Source organism: Pteropus medius, unplaced genomic scaffold, assembly GCF_902729225.1.
Source record: "Pteropus medius unplaced genomic scaffold, Ma_sr-lr_union100, whole genome shotgun sequence".
NCBI lineage: Eukaryota > Metazoa > Chordata > Mammalia > Chiroptera > Pteropodidae > Pteropus > Pteropus medius.
Window position 1 is genome coordinate 27,250,394 of NW_024351730.1, and position 16,072 is coordinate 27,266,465.

General features: G+C 32.3%; 1 protein-coding gene and 1 pseudogene across 1 annotated transcript in view; one reads left to right on the forward strand and one right to left on the reverse strand.

The window, feature by feature from the left end:
• ANTXR2 (ANTXR cell adhesion molecule 2) overlaps positions 1 to 16,072 on the reverse strand; it is a 137,735-nt gene that overhangs the window by 33,990 nt on the left and 87,673 nt on the right. The window lies entirely within an intron of this gene.
• LOC120588408 (uncharacterized) lies at positions 12,434 to 12,552 on the forward strand (annotated as a pseudogene).

Below are 16,072 nucleotides of genomic sequence, written 5' to 3' on the forward strand. Positions count from 1 at the left end.
TAACTCTTCATTGGATCATCAGTCGTAAAAAGTTGTAGAAAATAGCCAAAAGGTCCTTTATGATATCTTCATACTGTGTCCCTAGTCCAGTTAAGACTTCAATAGTTACTATTCATACCATTCCTTAAAAACATCAAATATCATTCGCATCATTCTTTAACACTTCTCTTTCAGATACAATGCTTCACAAGAACTTGCAGACACTCATCTCTCAGTTATTGCCCTTGTCAACTTATGAAACTCCCTCTGCTTTAGACGCAAAAGAGGCCACCTATCTCTTGAAAGAATTAAGCTACTGAAAATAGCTGTCACAAGTTAACAGCTTCAGAATTTTACAAACTAAAGCTACTATTTCTTCTTTCTTCTCCCTCCTTTCCCTACTCTCTCTATCCATTCACCCCCTTTGCAGATTATTTAAATACTTCAGTTGTCATATATTTATTTCATGCAATCAAAAATGACAAAGAGTTGGAAATGCCAAGGAGAGATCAATATGTAATTTCTAATTAACAAAAAAATTAAATCAGTTGCTGTTTTTGACCCAAAAGAGAAAATATTTTATACTAAAGTAGGACAAGACTGATCTTCAGTCTTTTAAAGACTCCCACACTTTTAATTATCTAAGGAGCCTCTCTAGTCTCCATGTCCAGATTTGACTTTCCTGCCAAATTCAATACTTCTAACTTCTTACTAAGCATTTCCAACTTTCTTTCTCAAGCTCAATTCCATGGCATCATCCTCAGGTACTCTCTCCCCTCTGCCACACACCTAGCTTCACTTAGTAACCAAGTCCTTTTAGAGCCTGTTTTCAACTCGTATTTCTATTTCAGTGGAATCCCACGGTCCCTCACCCTCCAGCAGGTCCTCACATGATGGTTTCTGCATTAGCCCAGCTTTTAATCTATCCAAGAGCATATTGCCTGTTACCAAGCTAATACTTTTTAAATTTTTTTCATGAAATCCTAATACAAAACTTGAAAACAAAATACAATAAAATATTTTTGTCTAGTGGAGTAAAAGTTTAAAAAGCTTGAGAAACAGTGCAATAAATATTTGCCAGATATTGACTGCTAAGTGTTAGTCTAATATACTAGACCCTCCAGAACTAGAGATGACCTAGATTTATTTCCTATTATTTCCTACACATATTTTGGAAGTTGCTAAAGAAAATAGTTGAGCTACTGTCCTAGAACAAATGTGAACTTTCTTATCTTCTCTACCTAAACAAATCCTTCAAAGCTAATTCAAATCTATCTTCCTCTGTGAACTGTCATCTTCTAGTCCGAAGTGTTCTTCCCTAAAATCTCAAAAAGCAATTAATGTCCATAACATTCATTTAGTAATTAATTAGGCAACACTTTTGCAACATCTCTTGTTATTGCCTTGAATTGGCATTTAAATATTTCATTATTTTATCTTTTAAATGTATATTCTTGGTCTTTGAGCAAATTATAAACTTAACGAGGACTATGTACTAAATATTTTGCAGTCTCAAAGACTGCTTAAAAATAGTGGGTGCTAAAGAAGAAGTGATTAATTTTATTTTTATGCCTCACATCCTAATTCTAGTTTATTTTTTTTAACTACCAATTGTTTGATGTAGAATTATAACTGTGGAGATATTTATATTTTATATATACTTTGCTGTATATATAAACCATTCTTTGCTGTATAATACATATTATAGATTATTTGTAATACATTTGTGGATGTATTGCTAAGAATTAATATAAAGCAAATAGCAGCTTTATCATCTACTTCAAGACCATGCAATAGTAGAAAATAGTATTAGGAATTAAATTCCATCTAGACTGTACTTTATTTTATGTTTTTGTTTTTAATTGAATTTTGCATGCTCTCCTTTGAATTGATTTTTGAGTTTTTATCCCTTGCCCCAATTAGAAAATCATTTCCTAGCTGGTAGGTCTTTCTAGTCATCATTAAATTATTTTAAAAGTTTATTTCTCTTAATTAAGAGTCTATTGATGAGATTATAGTTCATTTTCTTCCTTGTCTAATTTTTTAAAATATTTTAACCAAAAATTTGGAAAAGACAAAAGCCAGAAATGTGTTTAAATGCTCATGTTTTCCAACACACCAAAAAGAAAATTTCTAGCATTAATAATTTTAAACCCTAACAGATATTCACCTGTAGTCCTATATACCATATATTAAAATTTCATTAATATCATTAATTATTCTAGTGTTTTCCCTGTTTCTTATTCCTAAAAAGACTTCAGAAACAAAGCAGTAAATGTTTATAAATGATTGGAAAAACTGTTTATTATAAATATTATAGCTTAAGTTTTAAAATATAGTTTATATGGACATTATTCTTATGCCTTCAGTTACTTAAATTGCTTTATCGTTACTATTAATTTGGATTTTTTATTATTATTTAAAATGATTTTAATTATAGTTGACATACAATATTATATTCATTTCAGGTGCACAATATAATGATTTGACACTTTTATATACCATGTAGAGTTACCACCACAATAAGTCTAATAACCATCTGCCACCATACAGTTATTTCAGTATTATTGGCTATATTCCCTATGCTGTGCATTACATCCCATGATTTATTTTATAACTGGAAAAATATACCTCTTAATCACCTTCACCTTTTTGCTCATCTCCCAGCCATGAATTTGTTCTCTGTACGTATGAGTCTCTTTGTTTTGTTTACTATTCATTTAGATGTTAGCATTTTTATATGAAATGGAATACTCAGAATGATACCTGAGGAATAAAGGAGACATTATTTCTTAAAATTTAATGAAAAGGTGTTTCCTCAGCAAAATAACAACAATAATGGTAACAATAATGGCAGCATGCCGTGATGAAGTCTTTCAAGAGGCCCTATCAAAATAACAGGATCAAAGACAGCTTTATCGGAAGGAAAACCCTGGCCTCTCACGTGAAATATAAGGAATGGAAGAACCACATACACTGTAGGCCATAATGCTGATGGCAGATCGACTGAAGAGACTTTCAGACTTTCAACCTTCAGTTCCCCCTACTTACACGCGAGAGACTTCTGTTAAAAGTAATGGCCTCAATTTTCACTAATGTATCTGAGGGGACGTTTTAAAAAACATTTCAGTGAGGGTCTTTTTTAGAATAATTTTGGGCACACTATTTGCAGGAAGATCAAAGGATAAATTTGACAAATGGAATCAATTGCTTCATAGATCAAAATGAGTGTTCAAGCAAGAGAGAATGATTGGAGAAGTAAACAGTAAATTCAATATAAATTTAACTGAAGTCTAAAATGATGATGAAATATTCTGAGAACTAGATTTTAAGAGGAATTATAAACAATAAATCATATGACTGTGCCAACAGTACCCTAAACTAAAATTATGGATTTTATAGTTAATATGAGTTTTAATATGAAACATATTTGGCAGACATAATTTGGGATTGTGTCATAATCTTAGCCTCCAGATGGAACTTTTCTTTTTAGTGTGATTTTATATATTAGAAAAACAATCAGTTTAAAAAGTTTAGTATTAAGAATAACCTGCTTATTTATTTTTCTACTATTAATTATATTTTATTTTCTTTTTAAGGAAAATATATGTCATAATTGTTCCTAAGCCTTGGCTCCTTTGTAATACCTGTAGGTGCCAAAAAAGTAAACCCACAAATATTTTTCTAACCCCAATATTTACAACAATGTGATTGATTAAAATACTTAACATTTATGTTTCACATATTTTATACTTAGATAGTCCCTGGTGATTCCTATGTTATTTAAATAGTTTACTAGTAATTCCAATTTCTGTATTGGCCTTTTCAATTAACTTCGCTGTTTTAATTTTCTCAATTTAACTAATGGGCCTATAAGCTACAACTAAAATCTTGAATTCTAAACTGTGGTGTGTTTTCTGTATAATTGGCCAATTAATTTTAAAACATAAAGTAATGCAGAATTTAAGTGGTTAACTAAAATTTCCAATAACCTATTTAAACAAAGTTAATACATTCACTCTCTACCTACCTGCAGGACTGGCAACTTTCCTGGCCTTTCTGATCCTCAGCTTCCTTATCCACCAAAAGTGGAAAATAGTACTTTGCCATGAGTTGTTTTGAGAATTAGAATAACATATGTAAACATATGTGCCAGGCACTAGTACAGTGCCTGGCACATAGCTGTTGTTCTACAGTTTATGATGATTTTTCATTATTAATGATGATATTAATAATAAGGGTAATATGCTGACTTCCACAAAACTATATAGTCTCTATTTTTTAGTTAAGCATATTCTTTAAGTTTGATTTTCTATATTGGCTGTCACAGTTTTGGAACCTGACACTCTCCTAACATCACTATAATTATCTAAGGTATGCACTATATTGGGATCTTTCCTGATTTTTTATTTTTTCCTCCTTAAAAATGAAGTTAAAAGTTGCTGTGTTTCCATATCTTGCTAGATCCTTATATTTCCCAATAACGGGTTGCTATTTCTATCTACATTGCATTCGTAATAAAATATTTCTGATATACATTTAAAATATTAATGGTCTAAGAGTTTGTGATTAAAAAAATATTAACTCAGATCTTTTCTATTTATAAATAATATATAAAATATATTTTTATCTAACTGATCAAGAGTAAGATAATTCTAATATAAGAATAGCATTATGATCAAGCCATTGTCCTTAGATGTTTATGTTAAAAGCATTCAAAGGCTAGAAGTAATCACAAATGTTACTTGTCATCTAGTTGTCTATAGGAAAAAAAAACAACACTTAATAAAAGAAATGTATTTACCTGACTTACAAAGTAATTGATTTTCATTTAGCATTTGTCTACTACTGTTAGCCCAAGTTGGAAAATCAATCTCAGAGTGGCCCAATAGGAGAACAGTTCCATGTAGCTATACACACGTAATGACAGGAACGCACTAGTACTTCACTGCTTATAATAGTTTTAAATAAAAGAAACTTTGTGTTTAAATATTTTGCTGTTGTGACACTAGGCAACAAATTGTAACATACCAAAAATGACAATGGAAATAATCTAATATCGCACATTAATATCTTTTTTTTTTGAAAGAAGAAAAGCAGTAAGAAATAGACAAGTTTTATAAAGACAGAAAACTGGCATAAAATTTAAGCATACTACTCTATTAAATCTGCATCCTCTTTATTTTCTTCCATGTGCAGTTATTTTCAATTTATTTTAAGCATAATGGTAGCAAACTATCCATTATGAATATCTGATATAGTTAAATTGTTCAAACAAGTTCTAGAATATTAAAGAATATATGCCATTATTTAATTCTTATAGCAACTTGTAAATTGTTTATATTTATTAATTATTGATGGCCTTGTGAAATGTATAATTACTAAAGAAGTATGAATTTAAACAGACTTGTAAACAATGGACCAAACTTCCTATCTACATAAATTCTTTCATTCATCAAAGATTATTAAAGCCTACTATCTGAGCAACAATGCACAAGGTCCAGAAGTTATCCTAGTGAACATAACAGAAAAAGTTCCATCTTCATAGAGCTCATGTGATTGGATAGGTAAAATGATGTATTTTCAAAGGTATCTTTGTGATTGTTTTTTTCCTCCATATACAAATGAGAAACTGAGGACCAGAGGGATGAAGAAACGTGTTCTAGGTTTCAAGCTAATCAATGACTGTGTAGGGATCCCAGGTTTTCTGACTCCTAATGTAGTAATATTACCAATATGCCATCAAGGGCTTTAGAAATGCTATAATTCTGCCTTCTTCCAATAACTTACTTCTCAAACTACCAGTCTCTTGCTTCAGCCTGGAAAACTACTTGCAATTCCTGGAATATGCAAGTTATTTCATCCTTCTAGTTCCTTTGAACATGTCTTTCCTTTTGGGGCAAGTTGCAATATAAGAAAGGGTTGAATTACACAATCCCTTATTCATGCAAAATTTCCTTATTCTACTTTCTGTGAATGTGTTGCCATTTCTAAATATTGCCTTTTATTTATATATTATGCAGAATTAAATATAATATATATTAAATTAATATTAAATATAAAATTAAATATTATATAAATAGAGTAATATACATGCATTTTAAATACCTGCTGAAATAATTTATCAATCTATCTATATAGTCATAGATACAAAACTGATAATTTTGGCATCAAAGAATCAGATTCAAAATCAAAAGTTTAAAAGTACTTCTCTACCTACATAATAGCCTAATTCAGTCAGTTATTGACTCAGTAGGGAGAATAAAGTGGTGCACTGCAAAATTACAGTAAGGCATAATGGAGCATTCACTGAATTGGAAATAAAAAAACCTGGGTTTGAATCTAGTCTCTGTTGCTTTAAGAAACGTAACCTTAGGAAATTCACAAAACATCTCTGGGTCTCACATTCTTCATCTGTAAAATGGGAGTAATATAACACCTAACTCTAAACACTGTAAATAGCTGAACATAGCTAATTGAATATACCTAAGAATAGTAGGTGCTCAACTATTGCCGCTTGAATCGGAGTTCTAAACCTTTTCTGTAAAAGAAATTGTTCCCCCTTTCCTGAAATTGAGTGCCCTTAACAAATAACAAGGGCTCTGTCACCCCCATTAGACCCAGGAACAACCCCTACATGTATATGCATGTACGCACATAGAAACACACAGATGAATACATATACATTTGTATTGTAAGCCTGAGTTTAAGCTCTCAAAATATTTCTAAAAAGCAAGAAAGAAGACACCTGGCAAATCAAGAAAAATATCTGAAGCCATAAATCTCTGAATATTTCTAGCTAAGGAATCTACACTGTTCTTAAAAAAAAAAAAAAAAAAAAAAAGATGGAATTTATATTGGGGAAAAAATGTTATTTTATCCAAAAAACCACATTACATGATAATCCACCAGACTTGCTCTATCATGATTTTATGTGATTTTTTGTGACTCATGATTAAAGACAAAGAGAAAAACATAACACAGGGCTAAGCTATACAGAAAAACATATGTTATCTCCACTCGTGTTATAAATATATTTATAGCAAACCTTCCAAGACCCTAATTCTAATTTCATTGGATCACGTTACTGCCCAGCTCCAAACTTTACTGGCTCTGCACTGCCTATAAATTAAGATCTAAACTCTGCACCCCTGCAGATTTTTGTGGTCTCTCCAATAATGTTACTATGCACAAAAATAAACAGGTGGATAAATGAAAGGGATACTTTCATTTTCGTGGGTTTTTTTTCTATTTACATTTAAAGCCGATCATAAAAGGAAGAAAAACTGACATAAAGAAGAAACATATATCTCAAAGCCAAATTCACAATTTAAAATTTGTAGACAATAATACTCAAGCCACTGACTGTGACGTGCTATTGAAATTCAGGTCATAGGCATCAGAAGTAAGATATAGATGTAAAAATTAAGTTAATTTAGTGTATTGTACGTTTTCATTATAGACCTTTTCTTTTTATTTTGTCCATATGTATGGAGAACATGATATATAATTCTGAAATCAAATTTCTAAAGTTTTGAATTTTATCTTCTTTTTAAAGACTTCCCTTTGAAGAAGTATAAGCCATTTTTCTATGACCAAAATACTTATAATTAATACATTTAGTTGTAATTTCCTATCAAAAAGTATCTCAGATTAATAACATGGATTTGATAGTGAAGGGTGTTTAAGCCAATGAATATGCATGGAACAGCCATAGGTGGAGAAAAAAATAAGGATTTGAAGAATAGACTGCTTTGTCATTTCAAGGTTCAGTTTGTTGAATTCCAAATGATTAAGGTTGTAATAACGGAATATATAATTTGTAGCTTATTATTTAAATAAACAATTTTCCTATCATCTCTGCATGTTTTTCAGAGAAATAATCTCTCTTCCTCATTCTTCATTTTTTTTCCTTGTTCTTCCCTTCTTTTCTGCTTTCTAGCTCCTGAATCTCTCTCCTTCTATTTCACTCCATAGTCTGACATTTCCTCTTAAGTGAAGTATTTTGTATGCTGGTAAACATGAAAGTAATATTACTCAGATTTACTGCTGTTGCTATACCCGGGAATTTTATTTGGATTTATTGTTACTTGTCTATAATTCCTAACTGCCCTACAGTAACTGTCAAAAAGTAAAGGCCTGAATATTAACCCAGGGAAATCTTTGAAAGATGTAAATGAAAATATTTATGTAAGATACACACACACGCACACACAGACACACAGACACACACAGAGACACACAGACACACACACACACTTCTCTCTCCCATAAACCTCTTATCCCATTAATGAGCATCTGATGCCAAAGCATGAACAGTGTATTAAGGACTTAACTTCAGTATCAATAACTCGGCTTTAAAACTCTTGGCAATTAATTAAAATTAATGACAGAAGTCATCCCCTTTTCCCCAATGTAATACTTCCTCCCATCTCTTCAATTCCCCACTCCATCGATCCTTCCATGCTCATTTCAGGCTGTAAAAACCGGAGGTTCTGAAACTTTGATCTTATTATCTGCTGCCTTTTGTATCTGAGATTAACGAAGTAGACATTAGCAAATTTACAACCAACAACTCAGACAGCTGCCCTACTTTAAGCAGTTAATGAAAAAGGAACTAATCTAGTTAAGAGCATAGGACTAGTTCATAAATCTGGATTCACAGGACAGATAAAGCCGTCACACCTCTTCTAGAGAGTAGGAACTGAATTCAGTTGTCAGCTCTCTTCTCACTATTTGTTGAGAGGAACCAGCATTTTGTAAACTGGACTAATGATATACTCAGAGCTGGAATAATATGATTATGTAAGAGATTGATATTATAATGTATGATTTAACTGGGACAAATACAGATCTCACAAGAATTCTAATCATGAAAACTCTTCTTGGGTCAAATATGAAACAAAGGTTAAATATGCTTTAGAAAAAAATGAGAAGAATGCAACTGCAAGCAACAAAGTAATAAACATATCCTGATAAAGAGAATTAATAAAAATTACAAGCCTTCATCTATTCAGAATTCACCTAAACGAAAATGATTGTCATATTTTTATAACTCAGAAAATGTTTAATAGATTTAATTATAAATTAAAAATTAATCATCTCAAAATAATAAATCTTCACTCCATATAAATAACATTTTTATGTATCAGCATCCTCAGCATCCTCTGCCATGTCTTTATAATTCAAATTCGTCAAATTTCAGAATTGTTCTGATGTCTTAATTTTCTCAGTAGCTTAGTTTCAGGGTAGAATCATGAAGGTAAAATTATAAGTTCTAATAATAAAAACGTTTAAATTCTACAAAGTCAAATGCTTTGTCTCTTAAAAATCAACTAAAGCCTAATTCATATATTCATCAATAGATCATTTTCACTTCTATCAATTAAATAAAACTAAGAGGGACGTTAATGGACACACTGCTCTTCATTGAACCAATATCTTGTGCATATTATAGGGAAATAGGACATCACAGCCAGAATTAGGATGTTAAAGTCTTAATCCTGCTCACTGAGTTGTGGGAACCATGAGGTCTGCTGGGCCTCAGCTTAAATGCATCACGTGAAGGCTAGAGAGAATAACTGAGAGAAAAGTTAAAATTTGAAAGCCATACATATGGAATATGGTAGGTCCAGCTGGAAAAAGATATTATAGTGACAATAGGATATCCAAGAGGAAATTTTGTAGAAGCTTTGAGAGACATGCAAGTAAAATTCAGGATAGTAGATGGTCTAAAAATGATGTGCCTCATGATGACAGCAAAGCAGTGAAAGTTTATGTGCTCTCTAAAAAAGTGAGATGTGAAAATACATAAGACTGAAGATAAAATTTTAGACATCAACCAATGTTAGGAGGTAGGAGAATGAAGAGAAATGAAAAAGAGAAAGATAATTGAAGAGTAATTGCTCTTTACTCTAGAAGTTTTATCTTTACTTTGTGTATATAAATGCACTATTTGAATATTCTATTGAAACATGTTTTACAGATTTACTTGCTAACTCTGTTAGGCAATTAAGATATATGTGTGTAATTGCAAATATGTATAATCCCTGTGTTATGTATGTGTGTACGATTTTAACTAGGGTAGAACTTATTGCTATTTGAATGAAATATACTGAATTCATAATAAACTCTTAGTTAAAAAATCATTAGAGTCAGGAAATGGTTCTAGTAGAAAGTTTTATTGTAAGTAAAAACTAGTGCTAGATTTTTTTTTAAAAAGTGTTAGAAATCTCTAATTTTGATTCAAATGTGTGCTTAGTACTGAACAAGATTATGAATATATATATATATATATATATATATATATATATATTATTTTCAGTACATTAGCCTGCTTGCCAAGAAACATTATGGAAATCTAAAGTTTAGGAAATTAGAATCTTCATTTTCCCCATTTTCCAAGTGAAAAGAGCTCTCTAAGGAGAGAGATATGAGGTAAATCAGATAATAAAATTATTTTGAAAAGAGAAAGTTTGTGAAAACTATTCCAACTTTTTTAATTGAAAAAAAGAGCATAAGGAGAAAAAAAAAGGAAATTTCATGTAACCCTTTGAAATAAGTGTTCATTTTTAATCCAAAAGCAGATAATTTTTTTTAATTCCATTAATATTCTTAAACATAATTTCTTGCAAAGTTTGAAAAGCAAATCATTTTTATTTTATACCTCAAATTACACCAATTTCAAATTTCTCAAATGTTAGAAGCTGTGATTTGATTTAGAGTGGAATTAAGGGAAAATATAAGTAAAAATTATGTAAAACAATTTTGAAGATGATTCATTTAGAGATTATAAACATATTATAAAAATCCTAGTGTTTTATTTAGAAATAGAAAATAAAAGATATGTAGCCAAAAAGGCATTTGTCCTTAAAAGTATATATTTATATAATGTGTTAATATAAATTCATTTTTAAGAATAAGGGGGCAATAAAAGCTTCCTACTCAAGTCAATTTCCTTAACTGAGTTATAGTTTTTTTTAAACTGATCAACGAAGGTATGGTAGACACAGAGGCACCATCATAATGCACTTCGTTAAAATAACAAACTATCTACAAAATAATGCACCTCTTCCCCCCCGCTTGGACTGGGTCTTTTGAACTCTAAATTGAAACCTGAATATTTAACATATGCAGAATAATATAGTTTTGCAAATTATTAGATATTATAATGCAATTTAAATAATTATGTATTTCACCCTCTGTAATTAAAATCATATAAAGGCTATGCATAAAGTACACAAAAACAGAAAAAAAAGATAAAAAATTATATCCATGCTGACATTTCTCCTCCTAGTTGGATGATATAATTAATATCCTCACAGTCCTCTACATTGAAGCTGTGTACTGAGCCTAAGAAAAAAATTTGTTTAGCCCTGGACAATCACTGCTAACCCTTGAGATTTTTTAAGTATTCTTTTAGTGTGCCAAAGCTCACTGATGATGAAAAAAGAGTTCATTTCTAAAATCAATGCATTAATTTAAGAAGAGAATATTTACACTAATATAGTCTTTTTTGTCTTGATTATCAAAAGGTTGCTGACCAATTTTAACCAAGAAATATCTCTATCTAAACTTATAAGTGGTATATGATACCACTAAATAAAATTATATCTGGATCAGGGGGGTATAATGCCAATTATATATCCAAGTTCTATTTATACTTTTTTTGAAAAAGTAAAATTTTGGGTAATTTCATGATTAAATTTTGCATATTCTGGAGAATCGAACTGAGTCAATACTTGTCATCTTACACATATAATTAAGAGATGATTTATTTAAGCTAAGAAATGGTAACAAAAAGCACCCTATTTCATAAATTTGTTCTTTTCCATTAAAACAGATATTAGTTGATGACATACACACCGAGAAAATACATTCTATAAAAATATATATATATTAATCATATGAGACACACATACATATACATGCACATAAATCAGTTAGTAGGATTGTAGTAAGAATGGCATGCTCCTGACATAGATTATTCTAATAAAAATTTATCTTTCATATATGTATAAACCAGAGTTAATTACTTCTACTAATTTAAACGGGATATTTAAGATATTTTAAGGATGCCCTAAAATATAAAGACAAGAGATAATAAGAATGAAAGATAACATAAAAGATAGAAAAGCCTAGTGGTACCTTTTCCCAGTGAGGTAACATCATAATTGGCCTAAAAAGCTATGTAAAATTTCACATCTTACAGAAATAAAAGGTAAGCAATCATTTCACAGTTTTAAAACTTTTTGATATTTTTTCTCTACTATTTCATTTAAGTACAAAAAAAGGAAAGGTATGAAAGCATCATGGGGATTTTGTGTACAATCAGACTGACTCAGGCTAAAATAAAGGGTTTTCTTACAGCCGCAAAAATCTATTACGAAGTTCAACTATCTGACACAAAATATTTAGCTGGAACGTAAAAACTAAGTTTAATAATGCAGTTATTGTCTACAGCCATGCTTCTCTGAACGTGCCTGATCCTGTCTGATCTTGGAAACTAAACAGGGTTGGGCCTGGTTAGTACTTGGATGGGAGACCACCTAGGAATACCAGGTGCTGTAGGTGTTAAAAATAATAATAATAAAAAAATAAAATTTAATTAAAAAAATAAAATAATGCAGTTATTAGCAGCATAGAACTCCAAGCACTGAAAACATTTGAAATATCAAATCGTTTGAGTGAAGGTTTCAATCTGCTCAAAAACATCCACAAAGTGGTTTACATTTTGCAAATGTGATGGGGAACCTAAAGACAGTGTGGCACAAAATCTCTGCTATCGAGATGCTCATTCAGTTTGAAGATGAAATGGTTGACAGCACTGAGCACTGGGTGGTTTGTAAGCATGATCCTTGGGAAAGTTAGAATCATTGAAGAAGCCGCCGCTGAAGAAGGTGAGGCCAGTTTGTTTTGAGCGTGAGAATTCAGAAGCAAGACTGGCAGAGGAGTGAGTATAAATCCAGAACTAGAGATGTAAACAGGAGGACTGGCCTTTGTTTCACTGAGGTTATCAAACTACTCTACTGCCTTTAAATGAACCTGTGCTATGTTCTCAGATTTTTTTCTATAGAGTTTTTTTAAAACTGAAGACTAACATTGAATTCTGTCAGAATGGACATTTTTTTTTTCAAGCAGCTACCATTAATCATTTCAAAAAAATAAAATTATATTTGTATAATTAAAAGTTCTCTCAGCATAATAAATTTAGCTCAATTGGAAATTCACCATGCACTTATGTTGCTTATTTCACCACTGATGAAAACTTTGCCACACACAAGCATCTCTCCCCAGGCCATTGCTCCCTGGCTACTCCCATTCAAAAGGATGCCTTTGCCTCGGCACCTTTATCTCACAATGGTGATGCAGATATTTCCTCAGTGAGGAAGCCTAAAGTTATTAATAATAATAGTTTACATTACCATAGAGTCCTTATTATCTTACCATACCTTGAAGCTTTATTTGTCAGGCTAACATTTCTATTATGTCATATGTGTGTGTGTGCACACACGTGCACAATTATGTTTTTGCAATATTCCCAGAGAAAATTATACACATTAAAAAAAAAATTTTCTGGCCAAATCTAGGTGGTGGAGAGGGAAACCACCTCAAAAAAGAAAAATGCTGCCTTTAACACGTAATTCTTACTTTTGACTTGAAATTTTATTTCTAATATTCAACTATAGGTATGAAGTCTTTATAAATAGGAAGAAAATTAAAGTCAATGTAATTTTCTAAATTTTGTTTTACCAAAAATATACACCCATTTGAAAAACTCTAATACCATTTCTTCTCCATGTAATAAGAAACTCTATGATATAAGTTTAAAAACAGTGGATGTACTTCGCGGGTGTTACTACTACTAGCCTTCTTCCAGTGCAGTATATAAATTTATGTCTGCTTACTGGTAAATGAGAGATTGCAGTCTGAAGGTTAACATAACCTCGATCACAGCCAAGAAGCTCCTTAGAGATTTAGTGGGTTTATGGAACAACTCCCAAACTAGTGCTGTGCTTTCTTCTTTCTTTGCCTTTCTGCTTCTCTCTCTTTTCAAATAAAAAGAGGAGAATGCATGGTAATGCATCATTTATAAATTACCTTGTTATTGCAAAAACAAAACACTGCTTTGAAAACCAAACAAACTCCTGCTGCGGACTCCAGCTTGTTTGATGGAGGCCCTTCAAAAGAGTCCATGGCTTAATGGAGGTTGTTTATGTGGAGACTTCGATCTGTACCTGCTGTCCCCCGTCACTCCCTGGAAACTTGGCGGCAGATGTTGCTGCGTTAAGTCGTCTCTGAAGTGGCTTTCTGTCCTCGTCTCCTCACCGCAACGGAGTCAAACTGCATTAGATCTCTTTATTTGTGCCTAAGGCAAGTTTGGGAGCGCAGCTGTGTCCACCCCTACTCCTACCTTTGGTGTTTCGGGCCTCCAGGCAGCGAGTGTGAGACCAAAACGGTTCTGCGGCTCTCAACTACCTCCGCTGACAATCCGGCCGCTCGCCGCCGGCTGGGGAGGCCGCCGCCGCTGCTGCAAACAGATGTCGGTGACAACCTGCTTGCTCACACCTGGACGCGCGGCCCTAACCTCGCGCGCAGTGCGCTGAAACATTCATGACTCAGAGGAGTTGCCGCCACAATCAAAGCCTGTGCCTGGTGTATGTGCAGCCCGCGGAACATTAAAATCACCTCGGCAGGAGCTGGCGGCACCAAAAGGTAGCGAGAGAGAGGGACGGAGAGATTTCGCGCTGCTTTGATACTTTATGCCTGAACTTCAATTACTTGATCAAGGACTTCAATTCAACAGTGAATTCTTCTGCAAAAGAGCCCGGTGCGGCCTTTGAGCCATAAAAGGAGAGCATTTGGCTTGAAATTCAGCGTGATGCGACTTGCAGAGTAAATGTGCCATAACTATGGGGTTAGTTCTACGTTCGCTGATTTGTTTATTAAACTAAACTCTCAAGAGGCAGAATCCGCAGAAAACAACTTATAAATAAATGACAAGATTGTTTTCCAGCTAGAAACCTGATGCTGACTAGGCAGAGGTTCTGTTATTTTGGAACCATCAGCCACAGCCTGAAAACAATTGTGTTTTCTCGTCTATTAAGCAGCATTAAGAGTGACTATTACTTCCTTTAAAATTCATAAAGGAGAAAACATTCTGGTTTGTTTCTGGACAATATTAAACAAACTGCATCTAATTCCAACTACAATATTTTTTTCCAAAAGTCTACCTAATTTCTACAACATACAAATTACTGTATACTTCACACACACACACACACACACACACACACACACAATACGGACATCTACACACTATCCCTCCTATACCATTATACAAATACTTCATAAGAAGCATAATCGATAGTAAATACATACAAGACTTTATGAGCACAGGGAAATAACAAAATTATCTGCAAAATTTATTCACTAATTTATATGTTAATAAAAGTTTCTTTTAAAAATAATTGGCCTTGAATAACTAATCACATTTGTTCCAATGAATTATCTGATATACAGAGACAAATGTTTTTAGGGGGAATCAGTGCATCTAATTCTAAGCTGACACAGGACTATTTACAAATTTCCTAATATTTAATGGGAAAATTTAATGAGAAAACAGAATTTTGATATGAAAGCGATAAACAGTTTCAAAGGACAATGAACATTTGTGTATACATATACACATGAAATCTTTCATGAGTAGTCTGAGTTTCAAATGTTTAACTTAGTTAATCAGGTACTGATTGGTTTCAGGGGAGTATTGAAGACAGGATTTCACCCTTATGCTGTGGAGCCCTATCACAGGTGAGTATGTTTATGTAAAAAGCAATCAAAACACCTCCAAGACTAATTTTCTTATTCAATGATTATGCATTAGCTTACCTACATAATTCAACATAAAGAATAGCCAGAGAAAAAGAGAACACCACCATTTGGACATCCTCCTAAATTTAATTTTTTTTCTACTCTATATAATCCTATGAGACATATATATACAAAATTGGTGAAAACCATGAAGTTCGGGCAGTTTCATTAGGAAGGAAGGAAGGAAGGGAGGGAGGAAGGGAGGAAGGGAGGAAGGGAGGAA